This window comes from Ips typographus, linkage group LG12, assembly GCF_016097725.1.
Source record: "Ips typographus isolate SLU linkage group LG12, UJ_Ityp_2.0, whole genome shotgun sequence".
NCBI lineage: Eukaryota > Metazoa > Arthropoda > Insecta > Coleoptera > Curculionidae > Ips > Ips typographus.
The window spans coordinates 6,842,462-6,867,454 of NC_138433.1; the positions used below are offsets into that span (position 1 = coordinate 6,842,462).

General features: G+C 35.9%; 2 long non-coding RNA genes across 2 annotated transcripts; both read left to right on the plus strand.

Annotated features, from left to right (window-relative positions):
* The first annotated feature begins 1,805 nt into the window (after window positions 1-1,805).
* On the plus strand, window positions 1,806-2,657 carry LOC145736577 (uncharacterized). Its single transcript, XR_014180017.1, has 2 exons — window positions 1,806-2,504; window positions 2,564-2,657. It is a non-coding gene; the product is annotated as an uncharacterized LOC145736577 (long non-coding RNA).
* A 16,123-nt stretch (window positions 2,658-18,780) lies between these two features.
* Window positions 18,781-19,571, plus strand: LOC145736494 (uncharacterized). Its single transcript, XR_014179980.1, has 2 exons — window positions 18,781-19,243; window positions 19,397-19,571. It is a non-coding gene; the product is annotated as an uncharacterized LOC145736494 (long non-coding RNA).
* The last annotated feature ends 5,422 nt before the right edge of the window (window positions 19,572-24,993 follow it).

Genomic DNA, 24,993 nt, shown 5'->3' on the forward strand with positions numbered 1-24,993 from the left:
GAATTGGGAAAAATTGTTCCTGCACATTCCCGAGACGCAGCAACTTCGACAAATACTTCTAGATGGCCTTATTTCCATGCATTGTCATTCCTGAAAAGAACTGTTAAGCCAAGAGTTTCAAAAGGGCCCTGTTCCAAGTCTAGTGATAGCCGGGATGATGAATCTTCAGATCAACTATCTGCGGAGGAAAATACAGTTCCTGAAGCAGCCAGCACTGAACAGGAAGTAGGAAGCAACGAACGAGAGGCAGCGAACACTGAACGTGAAGTTGAGCATGAGGACTCTGATGCAACCGACATACATGACAACCATGAAAAACAATCAGAATCTACTGCTAGCAAACGAGTTCGCAAAAGCTCACAAGCGGATCTCTGGAATGCAGCAATGATAAATATTGAGAAGCAGAAGCTAGAGTGCTTGAAAGAAAAGTATCAGAAGCCAAAAGAAGAAGACGAAGATTTGCTTTTTTTTTAAAGTTTGCTTCTACATGTTCAAAAAATAGCTCTTTGGAGAAAATTGGCGTTCAGAGCGCGGGTACAGAACGCTGTTGAAGAATTTGCATATAATAACCCGGTGGACTCATCACCCAGCTCCAGCTTACATTATTCTTCGTCTTCTTCAAGACAACCTTCAGAATCAAATCATATTCTACACTATTCCGCCTTTTTGAACAATGATTTTACTAATCTTTAAATAATTGCTTACTTAGCTTATTGCTTAGTTTAGCTATAGGTACAAAGTTAGATTACATATGTACTTAACTTACATATGTAAGCTAACGCTGTACCTATAGTATCTCTGAATACTCTGTATACTTACGTATATTTTCAGTTTTCAAATAATTAAAATATATTTTTGTCACTTACCTTAAAGTAATAACAAGTCTTTCCTCTCCCAAAATCGGTTGTTGATGCCAGTTGTTCCACGCTTTTACCAATCTGTGCTGAATTTTATTCCGAATATAGGTAAATGTTTCAAGCCCCATACGCATATATGCGAACAAACGGTCCTCATGTTCCTTCAACTGAGGAAATAGATGGTGATATTCACCATACGCCGATCGTTCTTTATTTATAGGATGCACGCCGAACTTTCTTTTATTTTTTATCAATTTCAAGAACGGATTGTTTATTAACGCTTCATCATCTGATGAACCGGAAGACATAAATAGAGAGTGACAGTGATGCTATGGTGCACTTCAACGCACCAGCCAGCACGCGGGTGCCGGCGTTCGCTGTACGTACCCTAGCAGGTTTTCCAGCAGCTGGTTGCCGGCGCCGGAAATCGGAAACCGGCAACCTGCTTTCGTTATGTTTTGGGCCTAAAGGTGCACTCAAAAATGTGGACAATGGCGAAGGACATACCTTAAAAGCTGCTTAACACATTAGACGCTGTCTTTCTATAAAGGGATAGACAGCGAGACCCATTAGTGGCAAAGAATTATCCTAAACATTAATGGAAGGCAACTAAACTGTAAAATGGTTGAAAAAGAATTTGGAATATAAAATTAAAGTATAAAAGAGTTTCATTACCTTATCATGGAGAAAAAACACTTAACTACACTTAGTAACTAGTAACATGTTAAAAAATTTAATAAAAATTATAAAAATAAGCCCGCAGGGCAGGGGGACGCCATACCGTAGGCGCGGGAGCCCCAATCGTACAGGGGAGTGCAGAAATTTTCACTATATGTTGCTGAGGGCAGAACAAGGGCAAAATGGACAAAGCAGACCAATTTATTGAAAAAAGTTAATTTGAATGTGCGCATAGGAAAACTGTTAAACTTAAGAGTGGGGAGGGAGGGAGGTTTCAAGAAAGAAGAATTATTGATTAATAAAAATAAAAATTGAGAGTTCTGCAACCCACAAGACAAGGCACGCCGTGACCCGCAGAGCAAGAATCCGCATTCATCAAGTTGACACCTGACAGGTGTAAAATCACTAGAGTGGCTAGCATGGTGGACAGAATGACGGCTGACAAAAGACGGATGGTGATTACAGTAGGAAGGGGAAGGGGAAGTTTAGTGTGGTGTGATGAAGAAGGAAAATTACGACTATTAAAACGAGTTAAAAGAATGAAAAATAATAATTTAAAAGGTCAAGGACTTGAAAAATGCTGTAGCAGCGTGGTTAAGCTGGTCATTGAGGCAGGGGTGCTCTCCATCCTCTATTGCCCTGCCAATCTCCAACACCTCCAGCAGACTCATAAGGTTGCCCTTATCACAAAAATGTAAGGATTTAAAGCCCTCTTCGGTAGTGAAGGTATGGTTGTTGAAGTGAAGGTGGCGGGAGAAATTAGATCTCATGTTGGTGGCGTCCAAAGTAGGTTTTTTATGGAACTTATCAAACTCTCTAAGGTGTTCATGGATTCTAGTGGAGAATTTCCTACCAGTCTGGCCAACGTAACGGGAATTGCAGTTTGGAGTACAGCAAGTTAACTGATACACTCCGGATCTGTTAAGAAGAGGGGTGGGGTCTTTAGAGTTGCAAAGGAATCGACCGGAAGTGTGAGAGACTTTGAAACAGATGTTGATATTGTGTAGGCTAAAGAGATTCAATTGTAGGGAAATGCCACCAAGGAAAGGGATAGAGAAGAATTTTGAGGTTATTTTGTCCTCTTGTATTATTAGATTTTTTTTAATAAATTTTTTAAATTGGTTGAAGTAAGTTTTATTGACTAAGGAGGGGGGAAATTTGTTGTTGATGGCCACAGTTCTAACCCAGGATAGTTCATTATTGAAATTGGATTGGGACATTGGGATGTTGTACAGGCGGGTGAAGAAGCAGTTGAGGGCGGCCATTTTTTGGTTAAAGGGATGGTTGGAATCAAAAGGAATAATGGAATCAGTGCTGGTAGGTTTATGGTAAATGGACAAGTCAATGTGGTTGTCAAGTTTAGTGCAGAGTATGTCAAGGAAGGGGAGGGAATTATCGGACTCCAATTCCATGGTGAAGGTTATAGACTCGTGTAGGGTGTTGATGAATGTAAAAAAGTCGTCCAAATCACTAGCGGTGCCGTCGAAGATGCAAAAAATGTCATCCACGTAGCGTTTAAAAAAGAGGACTTTGTGAATTGAATGGTAAGACTCCAATGAATCTTCAAGTTTAGTCATAAAGACCTCAGCCAGAAGTGGCGAAAGGCAAGAACCCATTGCCAAACCTTTGATCTGGGAATAGTAATTACCACCAAATTGGAAAAAGTTCTGGTCAAGTACTAAGGAAACCAAAGATAACAAGTCCTCAACTTGAAAAGGATCAATGGTTTCGGAACTGGAGAGCAGCTCTTGGACAAAGGTAATACAATCGGAAGGTGGGATACTAGGAGTAAGTTATAAACGTCGAACAAAACCATAACAGCAGATTGAGGAATAACAATATCCTTGAGTTCTGAGCACAATTCAACTGAGTTTTTAATTGAGTATTTACTTTTAAATTTAGTGATTTGTAGTATGGTGTCATTCAACCAAGAGGAGAGGTGGTGACAGGGAGAACCACAAAAAGAAACAACGGGTCTAACTGGGATATTAGGTTTATGGATTTTTGGGAGGCCGTAAAGTTTGGGAACAGAAGGATTAAGTGGGGTTAATCTGTACTTGTTAAAACCTAGCGGTGTTAGAGATTTAGCGGTTTTGTTTAAGGTTGATTTAAATTTTGTAACAAACTTGTCCAAAGGTGAAGTGTGTAAGGGTGTGAAAGAGTCAGAGTCCAGAAAGGTCAAGACCTTGTCAACGTACTGGGCTCTGTTTAGAACTACCACGCAGTTACCTTTATCTGCCTTAGTGACAATAAGGTCGTTGTCTTTAACCTTTTTTCGTAAAGTTGACAAGGCCTTGCCCTCACTCATTAGTCTAGAGTTGTTGGAAGACATGTGGTGATGATGGAAGTTGTTTAACTGGACAGCACAAGCAGAACGGACTGCACCCTGTGATGGTTCAGGGACAGCTCTGGAGATGACATTTTCTACATGTGCAGAAAGAGTATGTAAGTCTGTAATTCTTGGTTGAAAAGTAAAATTAAATTTTAAGCCACGGTTCAGGATATTTAAGTCGTCATGAGAAAGAGTACAATTTGAAAGATTGAGAGTACAAGGGTGAAAAGAGAAATTCGATCTTGGTGTCTTTTTGACACCGAAAATGCCCACAAAAACATCATTGGAAAATTCCACTGAATCTGGAGATGCTTCAGGGAGTGTGGGTGTGGGAGGTAAAATGGGTTGTGAAGGAGAAATATCAGGATTAGGGATGGGAGTGAAAGCAGGGGAATTGTGTGAAGGTGTAGGCAAAGGACGTAACTGAGGTAGCTTGGAGCGTAAAGACTCAAACTTTCTGTCCCCCATGTCAACCACAAAATCAAGGAGGGCATGGTGCAAAGTGTCAAATTCAACGGGGTGTAATGAGGCGGTAAGTTTAAAATAGATACACTTAAGTTTAAGGTCGGTGTTACTTAGCTTAAAATACAACTTCTTCAGTTCCTCTTTAATCCAGATTCTTGTGGCGTGGGAGATGGCTTTCCTGGAGGAAGAAGAATCCGTGTTGCAGCGAAGGGAAATGGTTCCTCCTTAAGCATTCGCAGTTGAACCAAATGTCCAGCTGAGTGAGCTTCCTCGTGAGCAAGCTCTTTTTGAACTCTCGGACCAAAAATGCTCGACCAGCAGTTTGAAGTTTAAAGTAGAAGTCCATTGTCTCGCAGTGGAGGTGTAAGAATACAGGGTGCGGAATAACACACAGTCTTCTCCACTATAAATCTATTAACCCACCAGTTAATGGGGGCGCGCTCGACTAATTTCGGGCATAGACTTGCCCATCATCAGGAGCTAAAAGAATTAAAACGCTCTACAAAGGTGAACTCAAAAATGTGATAAGGGCAACCTTATGAGTCTGTTGGAGGTGTTGGAGATTGGCAGAGCAATAAAGGATGGAGAGCACCCCTGCCTCAATGACCAACTTAACCACGCTGCTACAGCATTTTTCAAGTCCTTGAGCTTTTAAATTATTATTTTTCATTCTTTTAACTCGTTTTAATTGTCGTAATTTTCCTTCTTCATTACACCACACTAAACTTCCCCCTCCCGTTCCTACTGTAATCACCATCCGTCTTTTGTCAGCCGTCATTCTGTCCACCATGCTAGCCACTCGTGCCTTGTCTTGTGGGTTGCGGAACTCTCAATTTTTACTAATCAATAATTCTTCTTTCTTGACACCTCCCTGCCTCCCCACTCTTAAATTTAAAAGTTTTCCTATGCGCACATTCAAATTAACTTTTTACAATAAATTGGTCTGCTTCGTCCATTTTGCCCTTGTTCTGCCCTCAGCAACATATAGTGAAAAAATTTCTGCACTCCCCTGTACGATTGGGGCTCCCGCGCCTACGGGATGGGGTCCCCTTGCCCTGAGGGCTAATTTTTATAATTTTTTATAATCTTTATTAATTTTTAACATGTTACTAGTTACTTAGTGTAGTTAAGTGTTTTTCTCCATGAAAAGGTAATGAAACTCCTTTATACTTTAATTTTATATTCCAAATTCTTTTTCAACCATTTTACAGTTTAGTTGCCTTCGATTAATGTTAGGATAATTCTTTTCCACTAATGGGTCTCGCTGTCTATCCCTGTATAGAAAGACAGCGTCTCATGTGTTAAGCAGCTTTTAAGGTATGTCCTTCGCCATTGTCCACATTTTTGAGTTCACCTTTGTAGAGCGTTTTAATTCTTTTAGCTCCTGATGATGGGCATGTCTATGCCCGAAACTAGTCAAGCGCCCCCCCGTTAACTGGTGGGTTAATAGATTTATAGTGGAGAAGACTGTGTGTTATTCCGCACCCTGTATTCTTACACCTCCACTGCGAGACAATGGACTTCTACTTTAAACTATTACTTTAGATACTTGCGCTCTACAAAAAAGTTATTTTCCCAACCAGTTTTCCGCATGCTGACTAGGAGTGGGTTGAGCCACAATATAGCGCGGAAAACCACATAACTCTCAGTGAGTTACGTAATGAGAGATTTTACCAAACTAGTGCAATACAACAATAATTGTTACAGCACTACTGGGGTAAAATCTCTCATTACGTCTCTCACACAAATGCGTTATGCGATGAATTACTTCCATGCTGGTAATAGATAAAATATTTCAGTAAACACAAATAATTATCAAAGCATGGTAAAGCAATTTAAACACATTGTACTTAATGACAAAAAATAAAAATAACCAAACATCTACAAGTAGACAAGGTTAACGTTACATAAACACGAAAAAGTCTTGACCGACTTAGTGAGGAGAGGTGGTGTTCTTAGGGTATTAGTCCTGAGGAGGCCTCGAATAAAAGGTTAAATTTTGAGGCTACTAAGCTTGCGGAATTTAGTTGATTCCTTCATCAGGGTACTATAAACATGTTATACAACAACAACGCAAAGGGGATGTTTCTAGTCAATCAGACATCATATTATACATACAGTCCGCCACCCAATCTTTGTTCATGTTACATTCGTTTAAAAAAAAATTTAAAAACATTATAAATCTATCAGACTTAACCTTAATTAGGCACATTACAAATTATTATAACTTATTATTCAGGTACCCATGTTTGCTTATTAACATGGGTACCTAAATAATAAGATTTAATAATTTGTAGTGTATCTCTAATTAATGTTAAGTCTGATAGATTTATAACGTTTTTAGAAATTTTTATAACGAATGTTTTTTTAACTGATTTATTCGAATCAACCTCTTTAAAAAACTCTAATGTTGCGTAAAGGCCATATGTTTATAACACTAAACCAGCAGCACCCTGATGAAGAACTCAAATAAATTCCGAAAAGTTAATCTGTTATTCGAGCCCTCCTCAGGACCGATATCCTAAGAACACCACCTCACCTCGTTACATAAACAAATATGTAGGAATGAAATCACGAAAAAAATAGTCTCACATGATTTTTCACTCTATGCTTGAATAGAGTTAACGCCTTGTTCTATTAAACTCAGATGTAAGTATTCATGTTGAAGCTTACTTCTCAATAGGGCAGCCGATTTCATAGATAATTCGGGAATAGTGCTAACAGCCAGTTCTAATTCATTCTGACTGGGGTAGGTCATTTTTCCAGTCGATTTAGTTCTTGCCTAATACTTGGCAAAATGACTCCGTAGTTTCATTTTTTGAGGTGTCGTCCATCCCCTTGAAAAATTTGGATTTCCTGTAATTTAAGGCACCATTAACATAACAGAAGTAACAAATTGTTAGAAAAAAGCTACCTTTTGTTTTTTGTCTACTGGCAATCTCCGATCTAATCCAGCATTGAATCTGCAACGGAGTCCTATTTATTGAAACGTTTTTTTCTAGTAGTTCCTTTTGGACAACTGATAATCGTGGCACCGACTCTGTCTGAATGTAATTTTGAAACACTTTTCGACAAAGAGCTTTATGTGGTGTACGCCAAGTTCGACTTGAAGTTATTTCTTGGTATCGTATCTGTTTGTAGGTATTAATTTTTAGACCAAATTCACTTTTTCTTTTAGCAGTTCCTTTCAAAGCCGTTTTTCTATTTGTTTGGAAACTGATTGAATTCTCCGATGAAGTATCATTCACTACTTGATCAAGATGTATGTCATTGAGTGCTTGATCACAACACTTTTCTGCTGCAAATTTTTTCGTTTCACGATTGACTGAGCGGTTTAGGTGAGCAAAGTCAGCCATCACTTCATTCGATGTATTGTTAGAAGCATTTTGGAATGTTAATTCTATGGTTTGATTATTGTCGTCGTCAGAGTCAGCAATTACTTGACCAATGCCCACTTGTGACCCATATGACGGTCTATTCGAAGCGTTTTGTGGTATTAATTCCATAGTTACAGGATTGTTTGTGCGATTTAAGCCGGAAGCATCATATAAAAGACGTCCCATTACAGAAATGTCAGTTTGAACTTGACGCTGTTGGTAAATGTTTTCGTGAATATTGTAGCTATGACCCATAAAATCAGAAACAAGTTTTTGAGTTGTCTGATCCATATTTGACGTAGCAGTTGCAAAATGTTTTCTCAGTTTTGTAGCTTGATACTTCTTATAATCCAAATTTCTTTTCTGGCAAATTCGTTTCAAAGCTATATCAGGTCTAAAAACAGGAGATCGTTTGGCCCTTGGATTAGCAAAAACGTATATGTCTTCTTTAAGAATTCCTACATTGCTTCTGTTGCTAATAAAAAAATCAAGGGCATTTGTCATATCCTTGGTTATTAAATTGGACGTTGTTTTATTAAGTTTTCCTTTTGTGATGTACCTACATAAGTTTGAAGCTACTTCTTTTTCCGAGTCTTCACTTAAAGTTGATAAATAGGTTTCATCAACAGTACTTATGTACTTAATAAACTGCAACACTGCATTGCTGGATATGGATTTGCATATACTCCATTTTGTACCTCTTCTTCATATCTACCTCTTTCTCTGATACATTCAACTATTAGAGTGTACCGAGATGGGTAAAATAAATCATCCATTTCTTTAATTTCGCTATTTTTAGATTTTGCAATTATAAGTATATCTGCTAACAGTCTCAACTGATTGGACACATATTTATATAAATCAGCAGATTCAGGTTTCATCAGCTGCTCTTCGACCAATACGTTAACTAATATTATTGCAACTGGATCATGATATAATATTTGTCTATGATATTCTTTAATAACGACTAGCGTGACGTGTTGAATTTTTATATTTTCAGCAGCAAAATTACGTATTGCCAGACTAGTTTCCCTAATTTGATTGCTATCGAGAGATTCAGCATGCGGCATAATGTTTGCTTCAGTTGGTAAAACAGGTTCTCGTCCATATACTAGCATAAAGGGTGAGAACTGCGTGCTGTCTTGTTTCGCTGAATTATAGGCAAAAGTTAGATGTGGTAAGTATTGGTCCCAATTTGACTGATTTGTGTTGGTGTACATTGCCAACATATTTGCAAGAGTCTTATTAAATCGCTCCGTAAGACCATTTGTTGTTGGGTGATATACCGTTGTAAATTGACTTGTAGTGCCCATTAAAATGTTTCCTTCAATAGTTTTGTTACCAATTCTGATTGAAACACTTTTCCTCTGTCACTTAATAACTCCTTAGGCGCTCCATGTCTCGTAATTATTTTTTCCAAAATAAATTTTGCTACGGGCCCTGCTTTTCCACTTGGTAACGCCTCAGTTTCTGCCCAACGTATTGCATAGTCTGTTGCTACCACTATCATGGTTTTACTATTGCTACTTCGGCGAAAAGGGCCTAAAAGGTCAATTCCCACCTTTTCAAATGGCGTTCCCACAGGAATTGGGTTGTAAAAATCCTATCGGCTTTTGATTTTGCTGACCTTTTCTAGCTTGACAATCTTGACAACCCTTAACAAAATTTTCAACATCTTTTTGCAACCCTTGCCAATAATACCGTTGCTTAATTTTTGATAGCGTTTTTGCTATTCCCAAATGACCACTCAGCGGTTCCGAATGGTGAGAATACAAAATTTCTCCCACTAACTGTTGTGGTATTACTAATAGCTTATCTCGACCTAAATCATTCGGATTTACTCGGTATAAAATTCCGGATTCAATCCTGAAGTTTTTTGCCTGCTTCTGGAACTGTTTGCATTCCAGTTGCATGATGCATGCCCTATTCTTTTGCAATTAATGCATCTAATGCGTCCATCGTGTGTTTTTGTATTAGGTAAATAGCTATTACCTCGATTTCGGTAAGGTGCTCTGTTTCCATAGTTTGGACCTCTGTACTCATTATTTCTATTCCCTTGCATATTCCGATTTTGGTATTTCCTAGTCCGCTCCTGACTATTTGATTCTCATTATTTAACGCATCGGACACGGAAAGCAGTGCCGTATCACGTGTCATCTGATTCACCAGGGTTCTCTCTTTAATGTCACTCAGCTTTAACACTAGCTGTTTTAAGTCATTAAAATGTTGATCTCCTGAACTCAGCAAGTAATACATTTCATAGTAGGATGGATGTAAACCATTTTCAAAATGGTCCCTAAAAGTGTCAAAAGACATTGTCGGGTCAATTTTTGTTGCCAACGCAAGTAAATCAAAATAATATTTTTTAACATCCTCATTGTCTTGATGTTTTCGTGTATTTAATCGAAACTTTAATTTTCTTAGTGGCTGTTCACCAGAAAATTCTTTTAAAAAGTCCGTTTTTATATTCGTCCATGTTTTTGCCTGGTTTGCCGGTTCGTTAATATAACCATCAAACCAAGTCTGAGCCTTCCAAGAAATTTGCCAAGTAGGAAATTTTGTGGTTTTCCGACCAGCTGTTTGCAGTCGCTGCTTTTTCATATTTACTCACAAAAATAATGGGAGAGTCTATAGATGGGTTAAATATAGGTGGGCATGTAAACTTTGGTGTGGCCGGAGTTTTTGGCTCAGCCAAAGCTACCTGTAAAGTCATGTTAGCCATTGCTGCAGTATTGTTAGGATGTTTCTCTCTCGAATTACAGGGGGTGGGCAAGGATTATTACAACCTTGTAATAACTCTGTGGGGCGGGATGAGGTAGGCTTTGGCACTACCACTTCTAAGGGACTTTCTTGCCAGGGCTCTTCTGATTCCCGCGGTTTAGGCGGAGTCCTACTCAATGAAGCTCTTGGCTTAAAAAACTGTTCTGGGGATCGTGATCCTGCTTTGGAATCTTTAGTTTTCTGAACTTGGGAAGTCGAAGCTTTGGTTGTTTGAATTCGCGGGGTTTCAATTTGAGCACTCACGACAGTTTTTTCGAAAGGGCTGTTCTCGTCCTCACTACTTGTTAAACTGGCAATAGAAGCTGTTTTGTCAACTTCTGGGGCACCTGCAGATATCGATGCCTGTACAGAAGGAAGCCGACAGTTGAGCTATGATGCGCGGGTTTAAACTCTCTCAACTCTTTTAAGAATTTTTCGGGGTTTTTCCCTTGGGCTAGTGCTTGTTGCAAAACAAATTTTTCTTTGTCTGATACACTTTGAGCTCTACTGCGAGTTCGTACTCGTGATTTGTCACTTGGTTCACTCATGTAAAATTAATACGAAATGTTTGGCAGTATTTTTAATTATTTCGATTTTTCAAGTTTTCGGAAAAAAATTAAACGATTATCTTAAACAATTTGATTATTCCTAGCAATTTCTTTGCGAATTTGCTTATTCATCAAACTAATAATCTACCTAATGCTAAAATATACCAGCATTAATACCCCCATGCACAAAAAAAAAATAAACAAAATTATTGAAAATAAAACACATTTAACTCTACCATCAAGTTCTATTAAATAAGTACTTTAACATTACCTAATAACTCCTAACTTACTAACTAATAAAATAACAGGTTTCCTAATCCAACGAAAACGTTACTAACTCCCAATAAAATCATAATAAACCAGGCGTAAATCAATACACAACATAGAAGTACAATAAACATACTTACATCTCTATGGAAGACAGAATCTTGGAGAGAGGTTTGTCACTTGGAGCGCGTTCACGAATAACTTTACTTGAGCGTTACGGACATGTCTAATTGACACTTGCGGTTCGGTCACTAACGTGGTGCACAGTAAAACTGGACTGACTGGAATGAATTGAACTGAACCCCTCTCTAGGGTACAACTTCCTTTTTATAGCATTCCAGACACTGGTTCCACCAATCAAAGTTCCCAGACCTGGTCTCGTCTAGCCGACAACTCGTGACGACCTTTCGACTCTCGGTACTTGGAAAACATTCCACATATTTCGCCATTCAGCAAATGCATCATAATTGCAGTTGTACTCTGACCGCATTCCACCATTTTAATGTTTCCGCTCAAGTAATAAATTTGATTTATTATCCTTCGTGACAATAAAATAAGGAAATATTTCTTCTTTCAGCACGGGATGAGCTTCTTGACTAATCTTAGATGTCGCCACCCTTGTGCCGGTGCCTGTTAAATTTCTGCCTTCATTTTCGCAATCATCTGTCCAAACAAAAGGACCATTCAGTCGTGTCAGGTTAGTTATGCAAGCTACTTTAGATGAAAAAGCAGGGATAAATTTACGGAAATAGCTAGCTAAGCCAATGAACTGACGAACTTGTTTGACATTTGTTGGAGGTGCGCTTTCCTTAACTGCTTTAATTTTGTTTGGATCAGGACGAATTCCATCAGCCGATATTTCACGACCCAGATAAATTATGCTATGCATAGAAAAACGACATTTGTGAATATTGACCGAAAATCCTGCTTCTTCCAAGGCGTCAAGGACCAATTTCAAATTAGAGAAGCCATCCTCTACAGTGACAGATGGTATGACAATGTTGTCCATGTAAACGATAGCTGTGTCGTACTTTAACTTACCCAAAGCTTTATTAATTGCTCTTTGGAAAACTGCAGGGGCATTGGCCAACCCAAATGGCATTCTCAAATATTCATACTGACCGTCAGGGGTGACAAACGCAGTTTTTTAAATAGATTCAGGGTGAATAGGAATTTGATGAAATCCCGATGCCATGTCTAATGACGTAAAATATCGATGTTTACCCAACCGGTCCAATTGATCGTCTATACGGGGTAGAGGGTATCGATCCTTAAGTGTTATCCTGTTAAGGCCTCGAAAATCAACACACAGACGATGAGAACCGTCTTTCTTTTTAGTTAAAATAATGGGGCTGGCAAATGAAGAGTTACTTTCCCGTATAATGTTATTTTTAAGAAGGTCACTAACAGTTTCACGGACTTTTTGCCGCTCTGAATCTGACATACGGTAAGGGTGATAATAGACAGTTTTATTTTCTGTTAAAGTGATTACTAATTCTCCCGTTTTTACAATATTGGTCAATTTGCTAGAACTAGTTAACATATGAGAATATTTCTTTAGTAAGGTGAGCAGTTTTGATTTATTGGTTAAGTCCAGATCAGTAACGACATCTAATTCAATCGGTTTACTCGGTACGGTGCTTTCGACAGACAGCACTGGGACGATTTGCTGATCATTTTTGCCTTTAATCAAGACGACATTGTTTTCATAGACATTTTCACCAATTATAACTTCATATTTACAGTGACAGTCAGGTACAACGACAAGATCAAGATTTAAATTTACACCGGGAAATTCTATTAAAGCGTTAGTTATAAAATAAGAATTGCGAATAGTACTATTAAACCATTGTAGTTTCGTAACACATGGCCCTTTTTCAAGCTGCAGGTTATCAACCAAAGATTCACTAATCAAAGAGCATGTAGACCCGGTGTCTATTAAACAGTTTGTTTTGTAACCCAAAATAGAAATAGGTAAAGTTTTTAATGAAGTAATTGGGGATGTATCAAAATTAAACAGAACCTGTTCATGTTTACGTTTTTTATCGGACGATCGATACTCGGCTTCAACCTTATCACTTTGAAGACGCTTGTTTTGCCGGCGAAAACATTCGTCGATCCGGTGACCCGGTTTTTTGCAGTACCGACAAATGTTATCGCCTTTTGCGGTAAAAAATTTGCGTTTTTCAAGGCAATTTTTAGAAATGTGACCAACATTACCACAGGAATAGCATTTTATCGGCTTTACTTCGGTTTTGGAAGTACTTGGAATGCTCGAATATTGATTGAAATTGGATGTAGATAATTTATACGACGATGGGACTATTACATAATTGGTAAGAAATGCAATCAAATCACTTACCGAGGTGGCACTACAGTTAAAAGCTGCAGTTCTCACAACAGCATCATCTATTGAATGCGCTATTATTTCAATCATATCAGAATCAGACCAATTAGCCCGGGTTCGTTTTAATTTTACCAATTTCACTCGTGCATATTCAACGTAGTTTCGAGCCTCAGTGCTATGGTAGCTTACCGCATCGGTCAAAAGCATTCCCAAATTTTTTTGTTTATGAAAACCTACAGAGAAATCATTTTTGAATTAGTTTGGACAAGGCTAAGAAACTGGGATATGATATTATATTAAACTCTTATTACCATGCCATGCTAGTATTTTGACATTTTTTAAGCACTTCCTCTTCTTGACATCTTTTTTTAAGCATACTGTTCGAGAGCCATCAGATAATTCCAAGAGAGCAAACATTTTCCTTTAACTACTCTCTAGTTCAGTACATACAAAACAATCAACCGCTTTTGAAGTTAGGTATTAGGTGTCAATTATTTAGTTGTAATTGTAGCAGCATCCGTAGGGTGTAGCTATCATCTTAAAGAAATATGCAAATTACACTTTTATTCATGTATTAATTATAGGTTAATAGATAAAATGGTGTCTTAAAATAGCAGTAATTTTTCTTCTAATTAAATCATTTAGCAGAAAGTCTTAATTTGTCATTTGGCTCATTAATTAAAAAATTCTGAAACAACTTAGGATTATTATATTGAAATTACGTTTAAATAAGCTTCAATTCAAAACACGGTACTTGACAACTGAACTCTTTGCCAATTTTTAAAATGCAACATGCTTTATTCTATATTTTTGACTACAAACTCAAAATAAGAAAAGATGTCTTCAAGAAAAACGCAATTAGTCATGGAAAAAAAGTTTACTGTTTATGGACAGAGTCCACCTTAGAAAAAGTTTAAAAAAATACTATTGGACATTGCTTCACCTGAACTGTACAAAATTTTACGCAAATGCTTTAATTATTATTGTTTCAGCGAAAATGTATTTAAGTATCAGATCGTCTAATGTAATAGCTTCTAAAAAAAACTGCATAAAAATAGCACCTCAATAAAATTTCTATACCTCGAAAAATTTCACAAATTGTGACGATTACTAAAATTTGACTCTTTATTGGATATTGAGACTGATTATTGTGGTAAAAATAAATTTTTTGTTCAAACGGACGTAAAGTTCTCACTTCACGTACTGTTTAGCGGCCGTGAAATTCACTTTTACGTCACCAGTGTCAATAGCAACGCCCGAAAAAAAAAATACAGGGAAAAAGTGAATTAACAATCACTATGTCACCGTCTACGCTTATGGTTGCTGGTTACGATTTCTCTATGTGACCACTGTGTGCAGCAATTACAGCAGTATACCCATCCATATCAGTACAGCAATCTTCGTTTCCCAATTTCATTTTCGCATATATGAAAAAATAGAAAATATTTCTGACAAGAGTCAGTTTATTATTTTTTCGCCGATTGTCAGTAAACCTGTCGTTTTACTGCCTAACGACAGGGTGTAAACAACCACTTTTACTGCCTAGGCAGTAAAAATTTTTTACTGCCGCTTACCTGGCGCAGGGACAATATAAATATGACATCGTTTACGCAACATAAAATTTAACATTTATTAAGAAAAAACACACAACAACACTATAACATTTTTGGAGTCAAACATTCAAAAGTATATATAATTATTTATAAACATTAATAGTAAAATGAGAACATCCTTCTATTATTATTGATTTGTCGTTCACTTCGTTGTAACTATTTTTCAAATACACCGATGAGTTCATCTAGTTAGAAGTTTCATCTTTTCTCTTCCCACTGTCACTGCAGGTGGGAACATTCGCTAGAATTTTTTCACTAATCACACTTTTGCTTTCGACTGAATTCTCTATGTAGCCTTCAGCAACACTTGTGGACTTCCATCCTCCATGTCTTTTTAGCATTGTGATGTCAGCTCCAGAATTAACAAGCCAAGTAGCAGACGTCCTTCTAAAGCAATGTCCAGTTTACTTCTGAGCATTTGGTAGTTTTAAATAAGTTGCTATCTCTTGTAGCATAGCACCAAATTTATGAATTCCAATAACTTGTTTTAAGGCTTTACCCCTCCAATATCTGAAGAAAAATCTTCGGCTTTCAAATCCAGCAGGACGATAAGAAGCATATTTTCTATACATGTCCAGGTGTTCTGATACCACAAAAGATCCCGGTCTCTTCGTTTTGGTATCAGGAAGGGAAACTAATAGCTTATTGCCCATATCTTCAATAACATCTAATTGCATTCGCACAAGTTCGTCACTTCTACATGCTCCGGCAATCGCAAGAACCGCCGCAACCTAGACAAAAATACTTTATTCACATTCATTACACACATTTACGGTTATTCACTTAAAATTCGATCCAAAGTTCTGAAACTTTCTTTGGTTGATAAATAGTTGGCATCTGGAGCTTCCGATAAAAATTTAATAACTTCTTCCTTCTCAAACACCTTAGATTTTTTGGGTTGGTATCCATCTTTCTGCCTTTTTAAAAAAGCCCTTAGTTTCAAATACTTTGCCAAATCTACATTATGATGAGTTAAGCACTCAGGTGGATTTGAGCATAGAATATACACTCCACAATGTAGAAGACTTTAGTTTTGAAGACAGCTCAGCAAAATATGCGATTAACACGTTTTCTGAAAACGAACCGATGTTCTTGTTCTTCCGGTAATCCATAAATCGGCAGTATGTGTCTTCATATATTTTTTTCGATTTTTCCGGTAGGAGATTAATTTCTACATTCCTGGCTGCTTCTCGCACCTCCGGAGGCGTTAGTGGTACATCGTCGTCACTCTCCATAGTCTCCATCATGAAGAAACAACTTATAAATTTGCCGAAACTTTTAGATGTCAATTTTGGCTTATTTAAGATGTCTATTTAAGATCGTAATCATAGCAACCAAACAGGTATAATTATTGTTGTAGGTACATCATAGGTGGACAGTTTTCATTATTAGAAATAGGAGAGGTGTATTACTACTTAAATATAAAAAGTAATTCTGATTGACAATAATCGGCGAAAAAATTATGTGTTTGACTCGGCGAAAATGCACATTTACTGCCTCATCTTTCTTCATGGCCTCGTCTTCGACTCGGCAATGAATAGCGCTGCGGCAGTAAATGTGCTACTTTTTCGCCTTGTAAAACAAATAACTTTAACGTCACATCAACAATGCATAACCAGCAAACATAACAATAAACGTCACCGTGATTGCTAGACCCTTCTCATTTTATTTATCAAAAATTAAGAGTTTCTGAATAAATATCGTTTGAACAAAAAATTTTGTGTACACCTCGGCCGTGAAATAATTTTTTCGTCCTCAAGATTATTGTCCTCGGTCGTAAGACGGCCTCGGACGCCAATCTTTCTTTCGGCCGAAAAAATGCCATTTTTTTTTTCTCTTGGGACATTTACAATTTTTGCTAAATCTTAAACAATATGAGACAACTCGAACTAACTTCTGTAAATTAGAATAACGATCGAAAAGATTCAAATTAACTTCATTTACTACATTTAAAGATAAAGTTTTATGAACGTCTGAATTATCCGTTTTACATGAAAATGTCATTTTTTCAGGCCACTCAGCATGTCCCCTTAAATACAAAGGACCAAGCCACCAAATATCCAAACTAACTATTTCATTTGAAACACTCCTCTGGTAGCACAATCTGCAGGGTTCTCTTTGGTGGGTACATATTGATTTACGTCTGTCAAATTTTTAATAATTGAAATTCGGTTACGAACAAATACATCCAAATTAGGAAGTGGAGTATGTAACCAGTGCAAGACAATTTGTGGATCACACCAAAATAAGCAATGAATATTTTTTATATTCAATGATTGAATTACTGTGGTAGAGAGACGTGCTAAAAGAAGAGCTCCAGCCTGGGTATGGTCAACTTTTTTACAGGTGCGACCTTGGTTTTTGCACATAAGAGCGCTACTTTAAGAATATTATCGTTGTCAACACTTCGCAAGTAAATAGCAGCAGAATATGCCCGCTGAGATGCGTCACAGAATCCATGTAATTCTACATTGCTTGTGTTTGGACTTAGAACATATCTCGGAATTTTTAAAGAGTGGAAAACCTTTGCGTTTTCTGCAAACCTTGTCCAAGTTTTATAAAGTGTAACAGATAGTTCAATGTCCCAGTCAACGCCTTCAGCCCAAATATCTTGGAGTAATATTTTCAACGTGATAACACAAGGACTGATGAGCCCTAAAGGATCAAAAATTCTAGCTATATTTGATAATACAATTCGTTTAGTTATATAATTAGAATCAAGTGATTTTATAGCAATTTGATATAATAAAATATCAGCAGAACTAGACCATTGAATTCCGAGTGTTTTAGTACTTTCACTCTCAAATTTTAGCACACTTAACGGGTCCGACTTATCCTGAAATAGGTTCACCACTTCCCTACAATTCGATGACCACTTTCTTAAATTGAAACAACCTGTAAAATCGTAGAAATCTGTGTACATATATCTTTAGCTTGGACTACATTATCAAACCCAGTTATAAGGTCGTCCACGTAAAAGTCATTATCAATAATTTTACATGCATTTGGAAAAGCTTTACAATGTTGTATTGCTAACTGCTTAATACATCGAATTGCCAAGAATGGTGAACTGGCCATCCCATATGTAACCGTGTTGAGTGTAAAAACTGACATTGGCTGATCTGAGCTTTTACGCCAAACTATATTCTGCAAACCTTGATCTCGAGAGTCGACCAAGATTTGCCGATACATTTTACTAATGTCTGAAGTTACAACTATTGGATGTTCCCGAAAACAGAGCAAAATTGCAAAAATGTCATTTTGGATAACAGGGCCCTTTAATTGAAGCTGGTTTATTGAACATCCTGATTTTGGAAGAGCTGATCCGTCAAAATCGACTCTTAACTTTGTCGTAAGGCTATCGTCCCGAATGACTCCATGATGTGGCAAAAAACATAAGTTTGTTACATTCTCAGGATTAACCAGTGACATGTGTCCTAAAGAGATATATTCTTTCATAAAATCCTTATACTGTGCTGAAAATTCTCTAGATTTTTCAAATTAGCGTTCCATGGCTAATAACCTTTTTTCTGCCAATGGTTTAGTGTTACCACAGACAAACTAATATATACAGACGGTCAGCCAAATGGTTAAAAAACGAAACGCTAATTGGAGACCCTTTGCTGTTCAACAGTCTCCATCGGCGAATCGACGGTATCTATTTCGAGCGTCTCATAACAGATGGCAGTGCAGCCAGTAAATTTTTCTGCAGTTTGGCTCTTGTTTGAAGGCATAATTACGCAACGTTGCCTGGTATTGCTAGAATTCTTTGTACCATCAGAAATTTTTTTAAATGATCATTGCAATTTGCTTATATTGTTTTATTAAGAAATATTAAGATATTGAGGGTAACTAGGAATCGTGTTATTGGAGTTAGAACAGATAAAACTTTATTTAGAACGTATTTAAGTTTATAATTGGCACTGTATTTACGGATAATGTTTTCCCGCCAAATTCATCAAAACTGTTGCTATTTGTTAACCGTACGTGCAGACATCGGTAGTGGAAGTTTAACTTTTGTGTTATTTATTATTTTTTTTCTGCTCACATAGATATCTGATATTTACAAATATGTCGGGAAATGTGTGCAAGTACTTAAACTGTGGAAAAAGTGGTCGTGACGGTGTCCGATTATTTAGATTTCCCCATAAGAACCCTGAACTTTGTCGAAAGTGGGTGATTTACTGCGGTATGGGCTATTTTTAACTAAAAATGTTCTTATTTAGCTTGCTTTAATGTAGTGCCGCATGAAGCTTTTCTGTATTAACCTATTACCTTACTTAAAAGTTAAAAGACTATTTAAAACCCATTGTCGCACTTTGCAATAGGTATTCAATTTGTTCAGGGTTAGGACTTCTTTAATATTATTGTCGGTCAATATTATTGACTATCTCGTTTATTACGAATAGGTAGGTAGGTACACTTTTATAATACAGGGTGATGCTTAATAACATGATAATATTCTACTAATTAGTACTATGTTCATATCATAGACTAGACTTGCACATGTTTTAATGTGCAAACAATTTGGTAATTTTAACCAGTGGCGTTCGTACAGATTTTACAAAATGCTTTTTTTGCATTTTTTTTGTATACAAACAGGATGGTCCTCCGGGAACTCCATCGATTGTTGATAAAGTACACTTAAAAAAAATCGAAAATTTGGCTACCAACCAAAATCGATGGGGGGTCGTTGATCTAAAATATTTCCAAGTTGGTGGTACTTCCGGTTATAGCAAAAGTAGCTACCAACTTCCGTATTTTAAATGGAACACCATGGATTAAAAAAATATTAAAAATATTCTTTTTTGTACGACTTGTCTAATTTTGAGTGATTACAGTACCTGTTTTGAAGGCCTAGTTCCTGTCTAGTTTCTGGTTGGAAGGGCTAACAAACCGGGAAGTAAATACCTGCTGCACTTACCGTTCGTCTGAACAGGGAAGTAAGATACAAGATTAAAGGAAATTTGTTAAAATGTTTTCATTTTATTTCATAATTAGGATGATTTTGATGAAGTCGTACAAAAAATAGTGTAAGCATCACGCATTATGTCATTCTGAAAAAAATTACGTCATTCTGACGTCACATTCGCTTTACTCTCTCCATATGAAGCGTGAAGACAAACGCTTAAAGTAACCTAAGATGATTATTAAAAAATGAGAAACTTAAAAATTTAATCAAAAAATAAATACATTATAGAATGTGCTTCTCTGGGCATTCCTGAAGTATTGTTCATAAAACCTGGATGCACTGTATACAACAAAAATCATTTCGATCCTTTTTTATTTTGATTTGTAGGTAAACACAGAGCTTTATGACTTAAAGTAACATATGAATTATATGATCAGTCAATAAATAAAATAATTAAGATAAAAATGGACGAAATATTATTATTTACTATAAGAAAAAGTTTTTATTTTTAATAATTTTACAGGAAACGCAACTTTAGCCGATTTACCACCAGACATTATAAGGCAAAAATTCATCTGCGAAAACCATTTTTCCGATGAAAATTACCGAGGTAAAAAAAATTTTTATTTAAAAAATGACGCTGTGCCAAGACACTACGGTACTCTCAACTTCGAAGAGTTGAAAGTCCTTACACCTCAGAAAACTTACTCGAAAACCTGGAGCAACATGGACAGGCCCAAGAGAAAATTAAATTTTATTGAGCCCAATTTGAACGCTCGAAAAAGGAATTGAAATTTTTGAATCTCTTGTAAAAGTTAGTACGTCATGTCCAGCACTGAACAGAAATAAAATTGCAAAAATTTCTCGAAAAAGCAGACCACCATGCTTTGATGGAATGGTGCAGTCTATAAAAGCAATATTGTTATTTGAGTAAGAAAAACAAAACTCGTTCATTTTGACAAGTAAACTCAACCAAGACTATTTGGAAAACTTCTTTTCAATTTTGAGGCAGAAAGGCGGATGGAATTTAAATCCTACAGCTAAAGCTTTCAGGTTAAGTTTTAGAATTCAATCTATTACTAGTTTACTTGCTCCATCTAAGATATCAAATTGTGAAGATAGCATCTCTGACACTTATTACCTATTAAAATCTAATAAAACCACAGATTCAAATGCTAACATATGTTCAGTGACTGACGCATCTTTACAAAATACTGACAAAGAAATTGAATTACAATGTGAAAGTGAATCTGAAGACTGTTGCGCAAATTCTGATTTTTCAAAAAGTGTTAAACTAGAAGATTGCGCAATACGGTATTATGCGGGATACCTGGTAAAGAAAACTATAACTAAATTTCAATGTTCAAATTGTATTTCAGAGTTGCAAAATGCAAATCAAATTTTAGATGATCCAAAACAAATTTTAATTCTACAAGAAAATTATGGTGGAAATCTTAACTTATATTTCCGAATCTACCGCTAATATGGTTGAAAAATCTATGAAAATTTTTTCTAAAGCATTTAGTGATATCAAAGAGCAAGAATTTATCGGCATGAAAATAAAAAATAAAATTATTTGCAGAAATAATACTTGGTTAGGATCAAAGACAAGTACATGCTATGAGCATAAAGTTTTTTTAATTAGTCATATGGTTAACACAAATTTATTTAAATTTTGTGCATGGGCTAAAGGTAATAAGAAAAGTTTTAAACAAAAAATTGATAATTTAAAACATACTTAACTCTTACAACTACCTAAGCGTGCTCTACATTTTGTATTGTCAAAATGATTTTTATTTTGTAGAAAATGTAACTTTTAAATTGTGCAAAATACACTTGCAATTTTGCACAGAGTGGTTCAGTAAATGGTGTATACTACGTGCATATAATTTTTTATCAATCTCTTTCATTTTGGCAAACCAGTACGCCATTTATATTTTACAAAGCTACTATTATAATGATGAAATTCAAATAAATAAGAGTGATTTTTCGAATTTCATATTTTTAACACTGAGCATGACCCACGAGTAGGACTAAGCATATACTTTCTGATTCGAGAACCATCCCATAGCATTTCCTCAATTATAGGAAACAATATAATGTGGATATATATTCTCATCAATTTGCTTAGTCCGATAAAAACTTGAGGCAAAGCTTTTTTGTGTTAAATAAGCTGGAATACATTTCTTTAAATCACTAAAAATCTACATTTATTTATCAGTTGTTGATTTCTAGTTTAAATGTTAAAATAAATCATGTTACCCTAGAAATTTAAATCGCTACTGGTTTGTTTTTTAACTTTAAATTGAGTAAAAGCGTCTTATTTATTTTCAAAACTAGACGCTTTGGCAATTGATTACCATAAATGAGTGAATCAATTGTTCGTTGTTGAAATCAAGAAAAAATATTGTAATACAAAATACATGCATCCAGGATAAGGAGAACCATTAATGGGGATCTTATAAACGGTTAGAGGTCTGTGGAATTATTAACTTAAACTTAAAAGTGAAAGAAAAAAATGTTTTCCAATTCCAAAAATAAAAGTTTAAATTAAAAATAAGTAAAGTTTCATACATCAATATATTCGGAAAAAAAGAACTATTTTAAAAAATTAGTTGATGGTTCCACAAAGACGAAGCGTGGGATCTAAAAACTAACCACGCCAGTTTAAAGAGCATTAAAAGTGGCGGTAGAGAAGTGTCATTAGTTTTGATCAGGTTCAATATTAGCTTCACAAAAACATACAATCTAAATTTAAAAAAATCATTTCTTTCAAAAACCGAACAAAAAGATGTTTTAATGTCATTTTATAAGGCCATGATTACCGAACTTATCTCCCATGTTCAACCAAATCTGTATCTGTAATCGTTTTCAAGATCTCCATAGTGGCTCGCTATATCGTGAACACTTTTGCTAAAGAATGGATTTTTTCTTTGTCATTACACATACAGAATTCATTAAATAGAAATATTTTAAGAGAACTTCAAATCTCGTTTAGAATTTGCTTTAACTTTTACACCGTTACTTCTTGTAACAATGTGAATCATTGCTTTTTTATTTGAAAAGACCACTTTGTTAGGTAATTTTTATTTTTCTATTTTAGGTAGATTATTATTTATTAATAATTATTATTATTGTCTACTTACGCTGTGGTTTAATGTATAGTCTAGAAGACAATGAAGAAGTGTCATATCACATGTGTATTCAAAAAACAACATAATTTAAAAAATGTTCAACGTAAATTTGAATTTCTCTTATTATTCAGTACTTTTCAATTTGATTGATTTTATGTATCATATCATCATCAAACAAATTTCGCTCGTTCAGGCGATCGCAGCCGATTACGCATGAGTCATCAAAATATTTTAAAACAATTTATTAGTCTGACTGGTCTGGCGCCTTCACCAAAATTATATGGCTTCCATTTGCTCTGACCGTCTGTATATATTAGTTTGTCTGTGGTGTTACCTATTTCCTGTATTGAACCTTTCAAGGGGATCCTAACTACAAACCTACCTTCTGCGGTTCGCCAATGGTTTTTTATAAAATGCTCTTCACAAACATCATTTTCATTTTTATTTAAATGTGAGTCCTTAGAATATTCTTCAATTTCCCAAAATTTTTGAAGATCCTGTTGCAAACTATGAGTGTATGTAAAATAAGACTGTTCTCTTCGTTGAACCCTACATTCATTAACTTGTCCAGATACAATGTAACCAAAAACTGTATTTTGTAAAATAGGTAAACCTTTTCCTAAACTAACTTTATCAGCTCTTGGAAAAAAAAAATCCATGGAAAAAGTAGGTAAACTGTCTCCTATTTTAGGCAAAACTAAACAATGAATGTTAAGTTGAAAGTCAGAGACAATTCTAGATTTTAGCACGACTGAACATTCTGAGTGAATATGAGACACATTACTAGTAATCCCTACAATGGAAGCATTTACTGAATTTACGTTCAAATTTAACTCTTTTGCAATCTCCAGAAAAATAAAAGAAGACAGACTCCCACTGTCTAACACCATTCAAGCTTTTCTAAGTTTTTTGTGTCCATCTTCTACAAGCACTTCAGCTGTAGCTAACAACACATGGCATTGCGCCATTTGTGAAGAAAAAGACACAGTTGCTTCTGAATGTGCATTTGGATGAGTCTCTGTATTCTCTGCCTGTGTTACAGTGACTTGCCTGTCAGCAGCATTTGCTGTTGAATGCAATAAATAATTTTGTTTAAACTTGCAATGTTTACAAGCATAACCCCTGCATTGTCTACTAAAAAGCCCTTTTCTGAAACAGTTTGAACAAACTTTAAAATGCTTGACTTTTTCCCAATGTTCTGGTACGGTTAAAGCAAGAAATAATTTACATTGGTGCAATAAATGGGATTCTTTACACATTAAACATGTAACTTCAGGCAAGCCACTGAAAAGAGAATATTTATTACTGTGTTTATGACTAGAGTTGTTTAACCATGTGGGTTTTTTATCTGACTTATTATTTGGTTGTTGTTTAATTTCCAATGTTCCAAGAAAATCTGCTCTACCTTTTAAAAATTTTAAAAATGTTTGTAATGAACTATAAGCTATAAGCTTTCTCATCATAATGTTGTTTCCATGCTCTAGCTGTTGATTTATCTAACTTTGTTGACACTAAATACACTAGCATGGCATCCCAATTATCAACAGGGAATCCTAAGCTTTTTAGTGATCTCAAATGCTTATTAATAGAGTCAATCAAATTTCTTAGCTCCATTACTGACTCTTTTCCTAATGACTCTCTTCTGCATAGTTCTTTGAGGAAAACTGCAAGCTTTGAATGGCATTCAGTGCGCCTTCACTCAA